The sequence below is a fragment of the Labeo rohita genome, chromosome 9 (assembly GCF_022985175.1).
Source record: "Labeo rohita strain BAU-BD-2019 chromosome 9, IGBB_LRoh.1.0, whole genome shotgun sequence".
Classification (NCBI taxonomy): Eukaryota; Metazoa; Chordata; class Actinopteri; order Cypriniformes; family Cyprinidae; genus Labeo; species Labeo rohita.
This window is the reverse complement of record NC_066877.1, coordinates 36,672,725-36,690,444: the sequence shown is the minus strand read 5'-3', so window position 1 is coordinate 36,690,444 and position 17,720 is coordinate 36,672,725. Positions and strand designations below refer to the sequence as shown.

The window sequence follows — 17,720 nt, the reverse complement described above, 5'->3', positions numbered from 1 at the left end:
TCGCTTAAGTTCATTTCAAAATAAGAGTTTTAAAAAGTGTTAAAACAAAGTATTTTTTATAGCATGATTTTTAAAATAATTTTTGCATTCTACTGGCTTTTTTGTGTCTGTTTTTGGTATGTCCCTTTTGAGCCATGAGGTATAACAAATGGGGGATCATCCTCAATGTGAGGATGATTTGGAAATATCTGTTTGTTTATTTGCTCTGTGATTTTGACCCTTTGGCTGGTATTTGGATTACGATTGTGGATTTCCCTTAATAAAGCTACGTTTGGATCTTTAACAAAAGTCTTTGAGCAGTTTGTAACACAAACTTTTATTTTCAAAATAATGTGTTATTATTTAATATTATTCTTCAGGTTATCCTGGGGGTCAGATTGAACATCTTTGTGCGTTGCATGTTTGACAACCCTGATCTACATTGTACAAATGTCAATATCTAGTGAATCCAAAATGATTTATTACTTATAAAACAAGAACAGTGAAAGACAACAAACATGTGATGTGTGTCTCTGTCTTTAGTCTCTGTGGATTGTGTGAATTTGATGTCACTGTAGTGGTCCTACAATAAAACACAAAGACAGTCACATATGAGTATGAGATAATACTGCTGTCACATCACATCAGCAGATCCATTTCAAAATAAACACAGTATATTGATATTACAGCCAGAGATATGAATCAACAACTGATCATAGATTAATAACAGTGAATGATCAACAACTTTGTGTCCAGAGACACTGGAAGATATGAAAATATTCATATATTCACAGATCATCACATTATCACATCACATTAAACAGTTTAAAGTATGGAAACTAAAGTGGAACTGAATTATTATTTTATATTCTCCAATTACACACTTATGAGGCCTGTTACTAAACTATGGCCATTTGAAAATATTTAAATAATAAGATTACTCACAATAGCATAATGTTGTCAGTTTATAACATGTATTTTCCTTCAGTTTAGAGTAACTTCAGTCCTGACTTTCCTACTTTATTCCCAGAAAGACTCAGTTGTCTCAGTTGTGAGGGGTTTGATCTCAGAGCTGAAGCCAGAGCAGCACAACCTTCATCTGTGACGCCACAATAACTCAACCTGTAGAGAACAATGACACAATGTGAATTGTAGTTGAAGTGTCTGTAGTTTGTTACTGACTCTGGTCTCAGAGCAGGAGAGGAGATATAATGACAAACACTGCCACATACTGCTTCTGATAGAATGAGATTTATGCATGTTGATGCTCAGTGGTGCTGTTTGAAACTGTCATGGGTTTCAGGACTGAACAGACACACAGAGCTGAATGTGAGATATTGTTTCATAGTGATATAAGGACGGATCTGTCTGGAGAAACAGTCACTTGCTCCTCTAATAAACACCTACAGGAGGACATTTGCTTCATATGAGCCATGCTTTCCCCATTACATTTCATTTATTAACTCGTGTGATCAAACACATCACATTGTTTGGCAGCTTATATACACTGAACAGAAATCACTAAATCACACGTTAGTATCTGAACATTCATGTTAAATCTTCATGTCATCTGTGAGAACACAATCAGCTCATGGAATTTCAGAAAAAGTGGAAAATAAGAGGAAAATAAACACAGATGGGTAGATGAAGTACTATTAATAAATTAAATTAAATTCATTTTCACTTATCGGAGTCATTGGTGCTGAGATTTGATGTATTTACTAAATATATATTTTACAAGCTTTGGTCTTACAATATATATTAAAGGACAAAGACATGAGGCTATTAGAGAGATGGTCTTACTGCAGTATTTTCAGTTTACAGTGAGGATCCTCCAGTACAGCAGACAGCAGTGTGACTCCAGAATCTCCTAGTTTATTCCCAGCCAGGTTTAGTTCTCTCAGGTGTGAGGGGTTTGATATCAGAGCTGAAGCCAGGGCAACACAACCTTCTTCTTTGACACCACAATAACTCAACCTGTAGAGAACAATGACACAATGTGAATTGTAGTTGAAGTGTCTGTAGTTTGTTATTGACTCTGGTCTCAGAGCAGGAGAGGAGATATAATGACAAACACTGCCACATACTGATGCTGATAGAATGAGATTTATACATGTTGATGCTCAATGGTGCTGTTTGAAACTGTCATATGTTTCAGGACTGAACAGACACACAGAGCTGAATGTGAGATATTGTTTCATAGTGATATAAGGACGGATCTGTCTGGAGAAACAGTCACTTGCTCCTCTAATAAACACCTACAGGAGGACATTTGCTTCATATGAGCCATGTTTTCCCCAATACATTTCATTTATTAACTTGTGTGATCAAACACATCACATTGTTTGGCAGCTTATATACACTGAACAGAAATCACTAAATCACACGTTAGTATCTGAACATTCATGTTAAATCTTCATGACATCTGTGAGAACACAATGAGCTCATGGAATTTCAGAAAAAGTGGAAAATAAGAGGAAAATAAACAGATGGGTAGGTGAAGTACTATTAATAAATTAAATTAAATTCATTTTCACTTATCGGAGTCATTGGTGCTAAGATTGGATGCATTTACTAAATATATATTTTACAAGCTTTGGTCTTACAATATACATTAAAGGACAAAGACATGAGGCTATTAGAGAGATGGTCTTACTGCAGTATCTTCAGTTTACAGTGAGGATCCTCCAGTACAGCAGACAGCAGTGTGACTCCAGAATCTCCTAGTTTATTCCCAGCCAGGTTTAGTTCTCTCAGGTGTGAGGGGTTTGATCTCAGAGCTGAAGCCAGAGCAGCACAACCTTCATCTGTGACACCACAATATCTCAACCTGTAGAGAACAATGACACACTCTTCACACTCTCAGATCAGATCAATTTAGCGGTGAATCCATTAGTAAAGAGAAAATACTAATCAATGTGTGATGGATCATTTGACTGAGATTTAAGCTGTCAAAGAGCAAAAAAAAAAAAAAAGCACTGTATTTTTATGCTAAATGTTTAATGTAGACATTTATGCAAATCTGTTGCATTAGTCACACTAATTACTACATGGCCACATTATTTAGATCTGTACTAGTCAAATGTTTGGAAATATGTTTTTTTAGTTCTTTTTAATTAAATCTACATGTATTATTATTACAGTAAAACAATAATATTGTGAAATATTATTACAATTTCAAATAGTAATTTTTATCTGAATATATTTTACAATATAATGTATTGCTGTGATAAAAGCTGAATTTTCAGCATCATTACTCCAGTCTTCAGTGTCACATGATCCTTCAAAAATCATTCTAAGATGATTTGCAGCTCAATTATTATTAATGATTCTTTTGAGTATCAATTAAAAAAAAAAAAAAAAAAGAAAGAAAATTGCTTCTTAATATTTTTTTCAGGGTTAAAGAATCAACAAAAAGTTTAAAAGAACAGCATTTAATTTAATATAATCTTCTGTAACATTATAAATATTTTAACTGTCTCTTTTGATCAATTAATGCATATTTGCATTAACAAAAACATTCATTTCTGTTAATCAGACTCGCCTGACATTTTTTTTTTTGTAGTACATCAGTTATTGTAGTACAATACACCTCTCTGTGCTAATATGCAATGGAAAAAGAATAAATGCAGAATTGTACTCAGGTTAGTGCCTCAAAAGCCCACTGTCCTTACTTTCCCACTTCTCTGACTGGTTTCTTTAGTAATTTTGTCTATGAAAAACAGTCAAGCCTTTGCTACCAAGATGGGCTATTAGCACTTAGTGTAAACATACAATCAATTTAAAGGTTTTGCTAATGCAAACATAGGTTTAACACAAACACAGATGTACAAGAAACAAAGTCACACAATGTTTTACTTCCTGTATCTTGATTGACTGTTGTCTCATCCAGTCAGTAGTAAGCATTCCATTCACAAACAATACCTATTTTTTACATTTTGTCTGACTTGTAATTGTGTTTTATGACTTTTTTGGATGATTGGTTTTTCACTTCACAAATACTATACAGTGTCTAATATATGATCTTACCACAGTATCTCCAGTTTACATTGAGGATTCCGCACTACATCAGAAAGCAGATACACTGAATCTCCTAGTTTATTCCACGACAGATCCAGTTCTGTCAGGTGTGAGGAGTTTGATCTTAGAGCTGAAGTCAGAGCAGCACAACCTTCATCTTTGACACAACAATAGTTGAACCTGTAGAGAACAATGACACTGATGGGATCAGTTTATATAAAGGTAAAAGAGTAGCATAGCTAAAAGAGCTAGCTGATTTAAATCTGAGAATGTGTCATGTTATATTCATATCTGTAAGTTAAAATTCCTTGAGGAAGTCCAAGTTCTTGTTTATGAATATTTGATAAGGGTTTTCCTAAGGGGTAAGTGATAAGGGGTAGTGTACTATAGGGTAAGTGCTTTATATATAATGAATTTTAACTGGACCAACAGCAGTATCATGTGAACATTTTAAAGAGATTAAAAGAAGAAGAATATTTTTTCCCTCTTGAAAGGTTGATTATATACTTCCTTGTTATTAGAGCAGAAATTCACTTCTTTACCTTCCTGCTGTGCTCATATTGACTGAAACCCAAGTAGGCAGTTCTCTATTGAGTTATTTTCAGAAGATTCAGCTAATGTATTTGCTATATCCATTTCCTTTGTCTGAAGAATATCTTGGTTTTTTTATATGCAGTATATAAGATCCATTTCCCATAACCTTCATTTTGCGAACCATGTTAAACTTGATTCAAACAGTCTCCAACTGTTTCTTTGCTTCATTAATGATTCTACGTGCTTGAGCTCTACAAATTTTAAAAACAAATACAATTTTCAGGTGGTGGATGTTCAAAATCAAAAAATCTTTCAGACTTTTTCTGAACTTTGATAGCTTTTTTACATTGTAAAAAACACAGTAAGGCTAAACCATGGATTAGTGTGATGTAGATGTCTTTGGAATTGTTTTGTCTGCAATAGCAGTTAACTATTGAGTGAAGTTAACTGCCCCATGGCCCCACTTGGTGCCTGCCCTGCTTCAGAGAGAGCTTAATATTTGTGTGCATTCTGAGGCACGGTTTTGCATGCTTCGGATGAGTACATACACAAATCTTCTCATTGCGCTCCAGGTGTTTGTTCACAGTGTGTGTGTGTGCATGTGTGTTCACTTCTCACTGCTGTGTGTGTGCACCCGTGATGGGTTAAATGCAGAGGACCAATTTTGAGTATGGGTCACCATACTTGACAATATGTCGTCAATTTCACTTTTTCTTTTCACTTTCAGCACTGTTTCATCTGTTTAAATCAGCAAGTGATACATGTTCTCTGCTGAATTCAATGTTTTATACTGGATCTTAAAGCAAACTGTTTAGTGTTCCTGGGTAAATGTATCTGCTCTCGTAAACTTGTGCTGTGAGTGGATAAATGGTTTGTGTGGTGTGCTTCAAATGAGTCACACTGTTTCGTTCTGCTTTTGGCGCAAATACATTTATGCATATTGAACATTTACTCTTTATATTGTTTTATCAAGGAAAATAATATTCTGATAATTATCGTTAAAGAATTATTGCCCAGCACTAGTTGAGCTTGAGTCTGTTTAAAGTCAAGAGAAGAAATGTTGATTGTGTGTGAGAGTGTGTTTTTCAGTGTGACTCTCAGTCCAGCAGTATCGTGTTACTTAGGAGCAGCTCATGTGTTCAGTCATTTACAGCTCAATCAGCTGAACTTACATCAGCAGAAAGAGACTCAATACTTCAAATATACTTTACATTGTGTTTCATATGTAAGAGTCAAACATGATCTTACCACAATTTCTCAGGTTTACAGCGAGGATCCTCCAGTACAACAGACAGCAGCGTGACTCCAGAATCTCCTAGTTTATTCCTAGACAGATCCAGGTGTTTTAGGTGTGAGGGGTTTGATCTCAGAACTGAAGCCAGAGCAGCACAACCTTCATCTGTGATGCCACAATCACTCAACCTGATTGAATCCATTATTAAATATAAAGTACAAAAAACACAAATCAACATGTTTTATTGGACTGAGATCTAAAATATCACAGAGCAAAACATGAACATCATTTAAGGAAGATATATAATAATATTGCTTTGTTGCACAATGTCTTTGGTTAAAAAATTACATTTACCACTGATCACTAAACTCTGGACAACATCTGCATCCCTGAAGATTTATGAGCTTTTAACTTTAATTTCTTAATGTTTTAACACTGAAGTGATTCTTGTCAGTGATACTTACTGAACTGATCTGGATTCTTTAATCACAGGCAGCAGCTTCTGAAGAATGTCCAGTTTGATCGTTTTATTGTTTCCACCAAGAAATTTATTAATATCAAAATCATCCAGCTTTTTCTCTGATGTCAACAAAACAAAAACTAAAGCTGACCACTGAGATGAAGAGAGTTTGACTTCCTTTATTTTTCCAGATTTTAGATACTGTTGTATTTTCTCCACTAGTGAATGATCACCCAGTTCATTCAGACAGTGAAACAGATTGATGGATTTTTCTGGAGATTCAATGGTCATTATCTTCATCTTGATGTAATCAACTGTTTTCTCATTGCTGTCGGAGCTGCTTCTTGTCTGTTTTATTAGTCCTTGTAGGAGAACCTGATGAGGCTCCACTGACAGACCCAGAAGAAACCGCAGGAAAAGATCCAGACGTCCATTTTTACTCTGTAGAGCCTCATCCACAGCTCTCTCATGCAGCTCAGATAATGAAACATGTTCTGATGAATTGAGATAAAACCAGGCCTTCACTTTAGACCACCAACTCTGGTCAAACACATTTATGTTGCTGTTTGTATAGGAGAGGTGTGCATATAGAGCTGCTAGATGTTCCTGAATGCTCAGATGAACAAAGCAGAAGACTTTCCCCTGATACAAGCCAAACTCCTCTCTGAAGATCTGAGTGCACAATCCTGAGTACACTGATGCTTCTGTCACATCAATGCCACACTCTCTCAGGTCTTCCTCATAGAAGACCACATTGCCTTTAACAAGCTGCTGAAAAGCCACTTTTCCCAGTTTGAGGATCATGTCTTCATCTGTCACCTTCTTCTCATAGTCCTTCTCATGTTTGATGTTGGTCTGAAGGATCAGGAAGTGTGTGTACATTTGAGTGAGAGTCTTGGGAATCTCTCCACTCTCTGCTTGACTCAACATCTTCTCTAGAACAGTGGCTGAGATCCAGCAGAACACTGGGATGTGGCACATGATGTAGAGGCTCCTTGATGACTTCAGGTGTGAGATGATTTTTTTAGCCAAGCCCTTTTTATTGATTCTCTTCCTGAAGAATTCCTCCTTCTGTGGCTCACTGAAGCCTCGTACCTCGGTCACTCGATGGACACACTCAGAGGGGACGAGATCAGCTGCTGCTGGTCTGGAGGTGATCCAGATGAGAGCAGAGGGAAGCAGATTCCCCACAATGAGGTTCATCAGCAGCACGTCCACTGAGGCTGATTCACTTACACAATACAACCTCACAGCGTTCTGAAAATCCAGAGACAGTCGACACTCATCCAGACCATCAAAAATGAACAACACTTTATGTTTGCCACAGGATATTTTCATTTCTTTAGTTTCAGGGAAAAAGACATGAAGAAGATCTAAAAGACTGAGTGTTTTTTCCTTCATCAAGTTGATTTCTCTGAAAGGAAGTGGAAATATGAGATGGACGTCCTGATTCTCTTTCCCTTCAGCCCAATCCAGGATGAACTTCTGCACAGAGACTGTTTTCCCAATGCCAGCGACTCCCTTTGTCAGCACAGTTCTGATGGCTTTGTCTTGTCCAGGTAAAGGTCTAAAGATGTCACTGCATTTGATGGCTGTGTCCTCTGTTGCTGTTCTTCTAGATTGTGTTTCAATCTGTCTCACCTCATGCTCATTACTGATCTCTCCACTCTCACTCTCTGTGATGTAGAGTTCTGTGTAGATCTTATTCAGGAGTGCTAGGTTTCTGTGTGTCGCTGTTCCCTCATACAGACGCCCAAACTTCTTCTTCAGACTTGATCTAAACCTGTTGAGGACTTCATGCCTGTAAAATTGAAATACTGCATTATTAAATAAACAACTGAGCACAGTGTCTTATGTATTTCAGATATATGTATGTATTCTGTATCATAATCAAATAATATTTTACAGAAATATTAGACCTGAGGTCAGTTTTAAATGCTATTGGATGATCCATAGACCAATCACTCATCATAGACACACAGCTGGAATCTGGTTCTGATCTCTTCTGCTGAACTGAACTATAACAGAATGAGATTAAAGTGAATCATTTGGATTACCATATTTAATAATAATAATAATATATAGTACTATATTACTATATTATAGTAATATAGTACATCTATTATTTAAACAGTCACTTTTAAAAGCACTTCAGGATCATTTTTGACAGAAAATGTTAAATAGAACTGAGTGCTTTCACAAATGTCTCTCTCTATGTAACATTATATGTCAAAATATCAGATATGACATTTAAAAAGAGCAATAACACTATTCTGTAATACAGAATGACATTCTATAATAATATTTATGTAAGAATGATGAACCTGAGACCAGTCTTTGTATTTGCACTCTTAAACTCTATTGGATTATCCATAGACGCTTCATTCCTCACAGACACACAGCTGGACTCTGCTTTTGATCTCCTCTGCTGAAACGAACTATAACAAAACACATTTAGTCCTTTATGATGATAATCTATTTCTGTAATGTCTTGAAGTATTTGTCATTAAAAACACTCTACAAAGTTTTTTTTTTTTTTTTTTAATAAAATCTTAATATTAACTTGCTTAAATTTTAATTGCTAAACTCCAGACACAAAAACATGAGGGAGAATCTTGAGTCTGTGATTTAATACAGTGTTTGTTCAAAGTACCTGCATCCTGGAGAAAAATCTTCATCTCTGGATGTTTTTGTGTCATCCATGATGAAACAGAATCTGATCTCCAGCACTGACTGTGAATGGAAATGACAAACACACACAATAGGTCTGTTTACACCTCGTCACTTCAAGTTTTTTCTCTGATCGGATAGCTTTCTGATCGTGAAAAGACATAAAAAGTGTACATTTCGCCCGACAAAACGCTTTTGAGACGGATTTAAATAAATTCAGAAGGTGGTCTAGGACACATTCCACACAAACTGGACACGTTTAGATGCATGTGGTTGTTAAAAACATGTCCCTGGTGAAAAAAACAGCATATGCTGGTAGGTTTGTTTTGATGCTGGTTTAAGCTGGTCCTTGACCAGCATCAAAACATACCTACCAGCATATGCTGTTATGACAGCGCAAATGCAACAAGCATCGCCACGCAAGAGTAGCTGAATATGTCACCAGGAAGCTGCGGCAAATTAAACTTATAGTAATGTTGCCCACGACCTTATAGACGGAATTATCATAAATAGGAGTTTCCTAATCTGCATTTTAATGCTTTCCGTAAGTGGCAAGGAAATTTACGATAGCACGTTAAGGCAGCGTGGCCAGGCAATACACTTTAAACAGTGGAGGGCACAACCAATGCTGTTGCCAGTGCTATTCTTTATTAGCTTCCGATAACACGTGAAGACACTAAATCTCAGATGCTCAACACACAAATCATCTTTAAAATTAGTGGAACTAAGTTATCTTTCCAGTGCTGATGGCGCTCTGTCTCCTTTGGCGGTCTTTCATCTTGAAATTAGCTGATTATGAATAAAATGCAGCGCATTTCTGTTCGATGACGTGAACCGTTACATTTGCAATTGAAGATGGGACTTACATCCGTTTTACAAAGATACATTTACGTGTCTGAGTTAAAAAAATTAACCGTATTAACAAATCTGATGGTGAACTGAACGGATCCTGAGAGAAACAGAATCATCAGATGCGGCGTTCACTCAGAAACACATGTTAGTCACGTGCTAACAAACAAAATTAAACTACAAACACGGAACACCACTTAAAACATGTTCATTTGCTTGCGAAAGAAAACAAAAATAAGTCATTCACTCACCTTATTTACAAGACGATTTACAAAATCCACTGCATCTCCAGCTACACATGAAGTCGTTGAACTCTAAACGTTTGCTTTCACTTTTTATTTATGACGGAAAACAGTGATGAAGCCCCCTGATAGCACACGTACATCCGCAACATGTCTGTTAAAGATCACTTGATCTGGAAAGCACCTGCTGTGTACAAACATCTGGCAGACGTCTTTAGGACGCCACTTTTATATACAAATCATAAACAACTAAAGGCATCTAATATAAGTCTATTTGACATCTGACAGGAAACATCCAATAGACTTAATGCAGATACACAAACACTCTAAAAAACGTCTTCGAAATGTAAATGCAGACGACTTATCCATGATGTATGTGTGCTATCAGGGCCTCATTCGGTGCACGTCCAGTTTTTTTCCTGAACGAACCATTACCGGCATTCAACTAGCATAGTATTATGAGACATCAGATCAAACTTAAAGCGCTGTAAAGTTATGTTATTTTTAGCTTTAATATTTGATTATATATTATTGTTTTATTATATGATTAAGTGACAAATAAATAAAAGGAAATGAAACAACACAAATGTATGATCTATTGAAGCAACACATGCAGTTTGCATTTGAATCCTTAGATCATTCACTTATAAATGGCAAGAGCATATTTGACAGAATGAATGAATAAGTAAATGCTCTAGCAAAGATATTAGACAAGGATTTTATGAAAAAGGTTATTCCAAGTGGGAAATTTTATTGGAATTCTATCCTACTTTCAGGGCAAGCATATCAAAACCTCACAGAAACAAGTGATCAGGCAAGAAGACTCTTGAATCCAAATTTAAGGAAAAAAGTCTACACAACACACTGAACAGAAACAAAACAAATTAACTCAGAAAACAAAGGACTAGAAATACTAAACCAAACAAGAGCTAATTGGCCAATTAATTGACAACAGGTGAACTAAGTAAGACAGACAAGGTAAAACTAGACTAAAAGTTTATGGACATTGGAAAAAGAATGTTCCTGAAATACCAAACAATTAAAAACAAAATATAACCACAAGCAGCAATCATCAGGGTTAAATTCTGTCATTTGTTTCTCCATCTCAAATTATTGCCTCTCTCATGTATTATATACATATGCATATTTTTATTTATACAGCTGTATATGAAGAGTTCATTTGCAAAAAAAAAAAATAAATAAATAAATAAATATATAATAAAATAAAAAAAATAAAAATAAAACAACAACAACAACAACAACAAAAAACTCAGATAACTCTGGTTTAAACAATTTTCAAAGATATTTTTTCATTGTGTATTCCAGTTAATGTCAATCAAACTGTGGGTTATTTTGATTAAGTAAAAAATTAAATACATTAAATAAAAAAATAAAAAAATAAATAAATAAAAACATGACCAATATGTCCACTGTTGCCCTGTAACCATTTGAAGTAGTAACAAGAGATATCAACTGAAACGTCTGTTAGATCAGGTCCCCACGCCAGACAATTAGGATCCAGCCCCGGACACCAGATCCCGTCAGAAAATATCAGTCTTTCGGTAACAGGACAACTAGTCAGCAAGCTGTAGTTACCCCAACCCCACTAACAAGCAGGTTTCTGTCAGTTATGAAGTTGACCGATGAAAGCCAGAAAAGAGCAGAAGCAGGAGACAAAGTGATGATGGCAAAAAAGGTATAACAGAATTTATTGAACAGTTTTAGTTGCTTATGTCTCAATGTTCAAACTTCATCTGGGGAGTACAGCTCAAAGAACAATGATATATCAAACAGATTCAACATCTCATAAACCTTGAATTTCCATAAACATCCCCGTTATCCAAACAATTCATGAAACCCCACAATCATGGAACGGAACAATAATGAAAATGCATAAGCAAGGAAAATTATAAGAAATATAAAATATAAAAACATATAAATGAATAATATATATGAATAAATGATAAATACTTAAATAATCAAATAAATAATTAAATATGAATTATGTGAATGACTAATGATTGTAAAATGATTATGAATAATTATGTAAATAAATGATTATAAATGAAATTAAAAACAAACCTTAATTAACAAAAACAAATTTAAACACAACACAATAATTTGCATGGAAGGATCTAAGGATCCTTCACTTCGAATGAAAAAGTTATCAGAGCTGAGGTAGGAAGCTAGCTAATGAGCTGTTAGCACAATGCCAACGTTGTTTCAGAGGTACTGAAACCATTTACAGTCTTGCTGTCAGTATTTACCTGGATATAATATTTAGAAACCTTGGGTTCCACAACATGGCAAATGATGAACCTGTGAAAGGGTGACTCATCACTGAAATTCAGTTCAGTGTCTGCTCTTGAACCAAGCTCAAGCTCAGTCACAAGCTCTACCTCAGCAATGGCTACTGCAACTACCTAAAGCTCCCCTGCAGGGGCAGGTGCAAAAGGTGGGATACGGAGAGAGTTTGGCTCTCAACTCCTTGCATCCCAGCTGTATTGCGCAACTGGCACTGACACCTTCATTGAAATGTGGCGTTACTCAGAAGAAAAGATCATTTCACAGAATCAAGATCCACTACTTTGGTGGAAAAAGAATTAACCAATTTTCTTGGCAAGCTTGCCAAGAAACACCTAGGAGTCACTGCATCATCTGTACTGGCAGAAAGGATTTTCTCGAAGGCAGGATAGTTAGTAAGCCAGAGATCAAGTGCAATAAAATGGGAAACATGTTAATGAACAAAAAAGTCTTAACAGAATCAGAAAGCTTTATTGCCAGGTGTGTTTACACATACAAGGAATTTGTTTTGGTGACAGAAGCTTCTACAGTACAAACAGAATAACAGTGACAAGAAAAAAAAGAGATAATAAAAAGAATAAAAATAGAATAAGTAAAATGGAAATAATATATTTAAATAGTTAAAGAAAAAAAATACACAATATACAAAATAGACAATAGATGATACTTATGTGTACAGGTATGTCATGTACAAATGCAAGGAAATGTAAATAAGTGTGTGTATTAAAACTACATGTATAAATAGTGTTGTGCATTATGTTTCTTGCCAAGTTAACTGTTCATGAGATGAATTGCCTAAGGCAAGAAACTGTTCCTGTGCCTGGCTGTTTCAGTGCTCTGTAACGCTGACCAAACAGCAACAGTTCAAAGAGGAAGTGTGCTAGGTGTGAGCGATCAAGAGTGATTTGATCACTCTGGATGAAAGCAGCTCTTGGAGAGTGGGGAGGAACGTACCAGTCCAGACTATCCGCTGTATCTTCTGAGATCAGTTTTGATAGCTGAGCTGAACCAGACAGTTATAGAAGTGCAGAGGACGTCATTGTCAAGATTTGAAAGGAGGCTGTAGGGAATATTTCCTTGGACACTGGAGGACATTGGGTGTATAAAGCCTAAGACTGAGAATTAGAGGTAATAGTAGTTTGCGATTGTGGATTACTCTTATTAAAGCTGTGTTTGGATCTTCAACCCAAGTCTTGGAGCAGTTCGTAACACAAATACACTTTATTTAATTTTCAAAATAACATGTTTTTTTTTTTCAATCATTTTACATTATTGTTTAATCAATCTGAGGGCCAGATTGGACATCTTTGTGTGCCGTATGTTTTGACACCCCTGGTCTACATTGTAGACAATATCTAGTGAATCCAAAAAGATTCTGCACTCAATTTCATAGGCCATTACCTATAAAACAAGACAGTGAAAGCCAACACACACGACAGTGTGATGCTGTGTGTCTCTGTGTGTTCAGTCTCTGTTGATTGTGTGACTGTGACGTCTCTGTAGCGGCTCCTTATTCACCGTCAGCTGATCCTGAGGAAACTGGACTGACGTCTAATTACTGAGAGTCCTAGACTAAAACACACAGACAGTCACATATGAGTATGAGACATTACTGCTGTCACATCACATCAGCAGATCCATTTCAGTATATTCATATTACAGCCTGAGATATGAATGAACAACTGATCATAGATTAATAACAGTGAATGATCAACAATTCTCTCTTTATTATTTACACACAGAGACAATGGAAGAGATGAAAATATTCATACATTCATAGTTCATCACAGAAATAAACACAGGTTAAAGTACAGAGAATAAAGTGTAACATTCTCCAATTACACACACATTAGGCCTGTTACTAAATTTTTGTTTTAAAAGATTTAAATAATAATTTAAAAGATGTAAATAATAATATACTCACAAAAGTATATTGTCTCCAGTTTATAATGTGGATCATCTTTCAGATCAGAGAGTAATTTCCTACTAGAATCCCCTAGTTTATTCCCAGACAGATCCAGGTGTCTCAGGTGTGAGGAGTTTGAGCTCAGAGCTGTAGTCAGAGCAGCACAATGTTCATCTGTGACACCACAATCATGCAACCTGTAGAGAACAATGACACAATGTGAATTGTAGTTCAAGTGTGTGTAGTTTCTTATTGACTCTTGTCAATAATGACAAGCACTGCCACAAACTGCTGCTGATAGAATGGTATTTAACCTCCCTGAAGTTGGCACCCCATAAAAAGAAATAATGACTAAAACTATGCCATTCGTTTGTGCTACGTTTGTGCTGATTTGTGCTGCAAAAACGAACGTTTGTGCTGGTTTGGTGTTTAAGATATTAAACATTATTTTTTTTGACCGTGTGACGTCACTTTCCACCCCATGTTGCCCAAATCGCTCCAAACTGGCGCAGTTCGTTTGTGCTCGATTTGTGCCCGTTTGTGCCCTTAAAATAAACACGGTAACTGTTTTCCTTCCCTAGATATAACCAAAATATTTTCGGGGCTGTGACGTCACTCTCCACCCCAGTTTGTCTAAATCACACAAAACTGGTGTCATTCGTTTGTGCTCGATTTGTGCCGTTGAAATGATAATAATAACAAAAACAACTTGAGGCAGTGACGTCACTCTCCACCCCATGTCGTCCAAATCTCTCTAAACCGGTGCAGTTCGTTTGTGCCCGCTTGTGCCGTTAAAACGAACCTGGTATCTCCGAGCCCTTCTTAAATATAATGGGTAAAATATTTGTTTGGGACTGTTACGTAACTCTCCACCCCATATCGTCGAAATCGCTCCAAAAGGTGCCATTCGTTTGTGCTCGATTTGTGCCGGTTTGTGCCGTTGAAATGAACGCCAGATATGTTTCCCCTTCTTAGAAATAACAAAAACAAATTGAGGCAGTGACGTCACTCTCCACCCCATGTCGTCCAAATCTCTCCAAACCGGTGCCGAAACCATGTAACTATGACCGCTGCTTAAACATAACGAAAACAAAACTTTTTTTTTTTACGAACAGCGACGTCACTCTGTACCCCATGCAATCTAAATCATTCCAAAATGTTGCCATTGGTTTGTGCTCGATTTGTGCCCCTTCGTGCTGTTAAAAGAAACCAACCATGACCTCTCTTTAAATATAAGGAAAATTTCACTCTCCACCCCATTTAGCGCCATCGCAGAGTTTAAAAAAAGTTGGTGTTCATGCTGCCTTAAAATTTTAAATTTAGTCAGCTCCAAGTTTGCAGTAACTTCATATTTCAAACTGACTAAATTTAAAATTCAAGGCAGAACACTAAGGTCAACAACAAAAAAAAATCGTTATAATTCGGTTGTGTTCGATTCGATTTGAGTTTATGTTTGTTAAATTCTTTTTTTTTTTTTTTTTTTTTTTTTTGCTTTGCCGACCAAGCCGAGAGCAGTGAGCTGATCATATATGTTCTAGCCTTCTCAAAATCAACACGACTTGCCTAAAAAAAAATTTATAGATATAAAACAATTAATGCATTTCACAATATTAATTTAAACATTCAACATATAAATGTGCGCTTGTGGGCGCAATTTAATCCATGAGGAGTGTGGAAGCTACAGCGCGCAGACATGGAGGCGCCGGCAACATGGCTTGAGATTTTTTAATTAATATCTACGCCATCATTTTTGCTAAAGGTAAGAGTAATACATCATTCAGAACTGCAAAGAGTCTACTTTGATTTGTGTGCACTCACAAGATCAACAAAACATTCGTTTTCATTCAATTTAGATTTTTTTTTTTCAACTTGCATTAAAATATATACAAATACGTACAAATATAGATTTACCTCGTTGATTAGCTACAGTAGTATCTATCAGTTTCTTGTAGTCTTTTTCCAATGACCGGTAATTTGTCCTGCCATGCACACATTCAGCAGTCTATAGCTTAAGCCTATTTTATCTAGGAGCCCTTTTCCACAGTCCGTTATGTCCTTTTTCGTTTTCTTATGCAGTGCGGTAAATAATGGTTTATAAGGGGGACAGAAAAAACTTTACCATATTAGCTATTAAATGCAGTCATGCCATGCAATTACATTTAGGCTACATGTTTCCTATAGACAATGGTATATTAAGTGCTTAAGTTTTCTCCCTTTAAATATCCAATTTAAGACGAATTTTAGTTACAACCAGGATTTCTGGCACAAATCGAGCACAAATAAACACGCCATTTTGTGTGGGGAGCGCTTTGAATTAGGCTATATAATTATATATAGGCTATACAATATGCCTTGAAATTTAAATTTAGTCAACTTTAAATGAAGTTAGTGAAAACTAACTTTAAAAGACTAAGTGAAAAGACTACAACGCAGCACGAACACTAACTTTTAAAAAAAAAAAAAAAAAAAACTCTGCAGTGGCACTAAATGGAGTGGACAGTGAAATTTTCGTTATATTTAAAAATAGGTCATGGTTACACGGTTTCTTTTACCGGCACAAACCGGCACAAATCGAGCACAAACGAATGGCACCGGTTTGGAGAGATTTGGACGACATGGGGTGGAGAGTGACGTCACTGCCTCAAATTTTTTTTTGTTATTTCTAAGAAGGGGAAACATATCTGACGTTCATTTCAACGGCACAAACCGGCACAAATCGAGCACAAACGAATGGCACCTTTTGGAGCGATTTCGACGATATGGGGTGGAGAGTTACGTAACAGTCTCAAACTAATATTTTACCCATTATATTTAAGAAGGGCTCGGAGATACCAGGTTCGTTTTAACGGCACAAACGGCCACAAATCGAGCACAAACTAACGGCACCGGTTTGGAGAGATTTGGACGACATGGGGTGGAGAGTGACGTCACTGCCTCAAATTGTTTATGTATTATTAAGAAGGGGAAACATATCTGACGTTCATTTCAACGGCACAAACCGGCACAAATCGAGCACAAACGAATGACACCAGTTTTGTGTGATTTAGACGAACTGGGGTGGAGAGTGGCGTCACAGTTTCGAAAATATTTTGGTTATATCTAGGGAAGGAAAACAGTTACCGTGTTTATTTTAACGGCACAAATCGAGCACAAACGAACTGCGCCGGTTTGGAACGATTTGGGCAACATGGGGTGGAAAGTGACGTCACACGGTCAAAAAAATGTTTAATATCTTAAACACCAAACCAGCACAAACGTTCGTTTTTGCGGCACAAATCAGCACAAACGTAGCACAAACGAATGGCATAGTTTTAGTCATTATTTCTTTTTATGGGGTGCCAACTTCACGGAGGTTGAGATTTATGCATGTTGATGCTCAATTGTGCTGTTTGAAACTGTCATGTGCTTCAGGACTGAACAGACACACAAAGCTGAATGTGAGATATTGTTTTATAGTGATATAAGGATGGATCTGTCTGGAGAAACAGTCACATGCACCTTAGAAGGACATTTGCTTCACAA

General features: G+C 36.3%; 1 pseudogene; it reads right to left on the bottom strand.

The window, feature by feature from the left end:
• Positions 1-953: 953 nt before the first annotated feature.
• LOC127171278 (uncharacterized) overlaps positions 954-17,720 on the bottom strand; it is a 179,137-nt pseudogene continuing 162,370 nt past the window's right edge.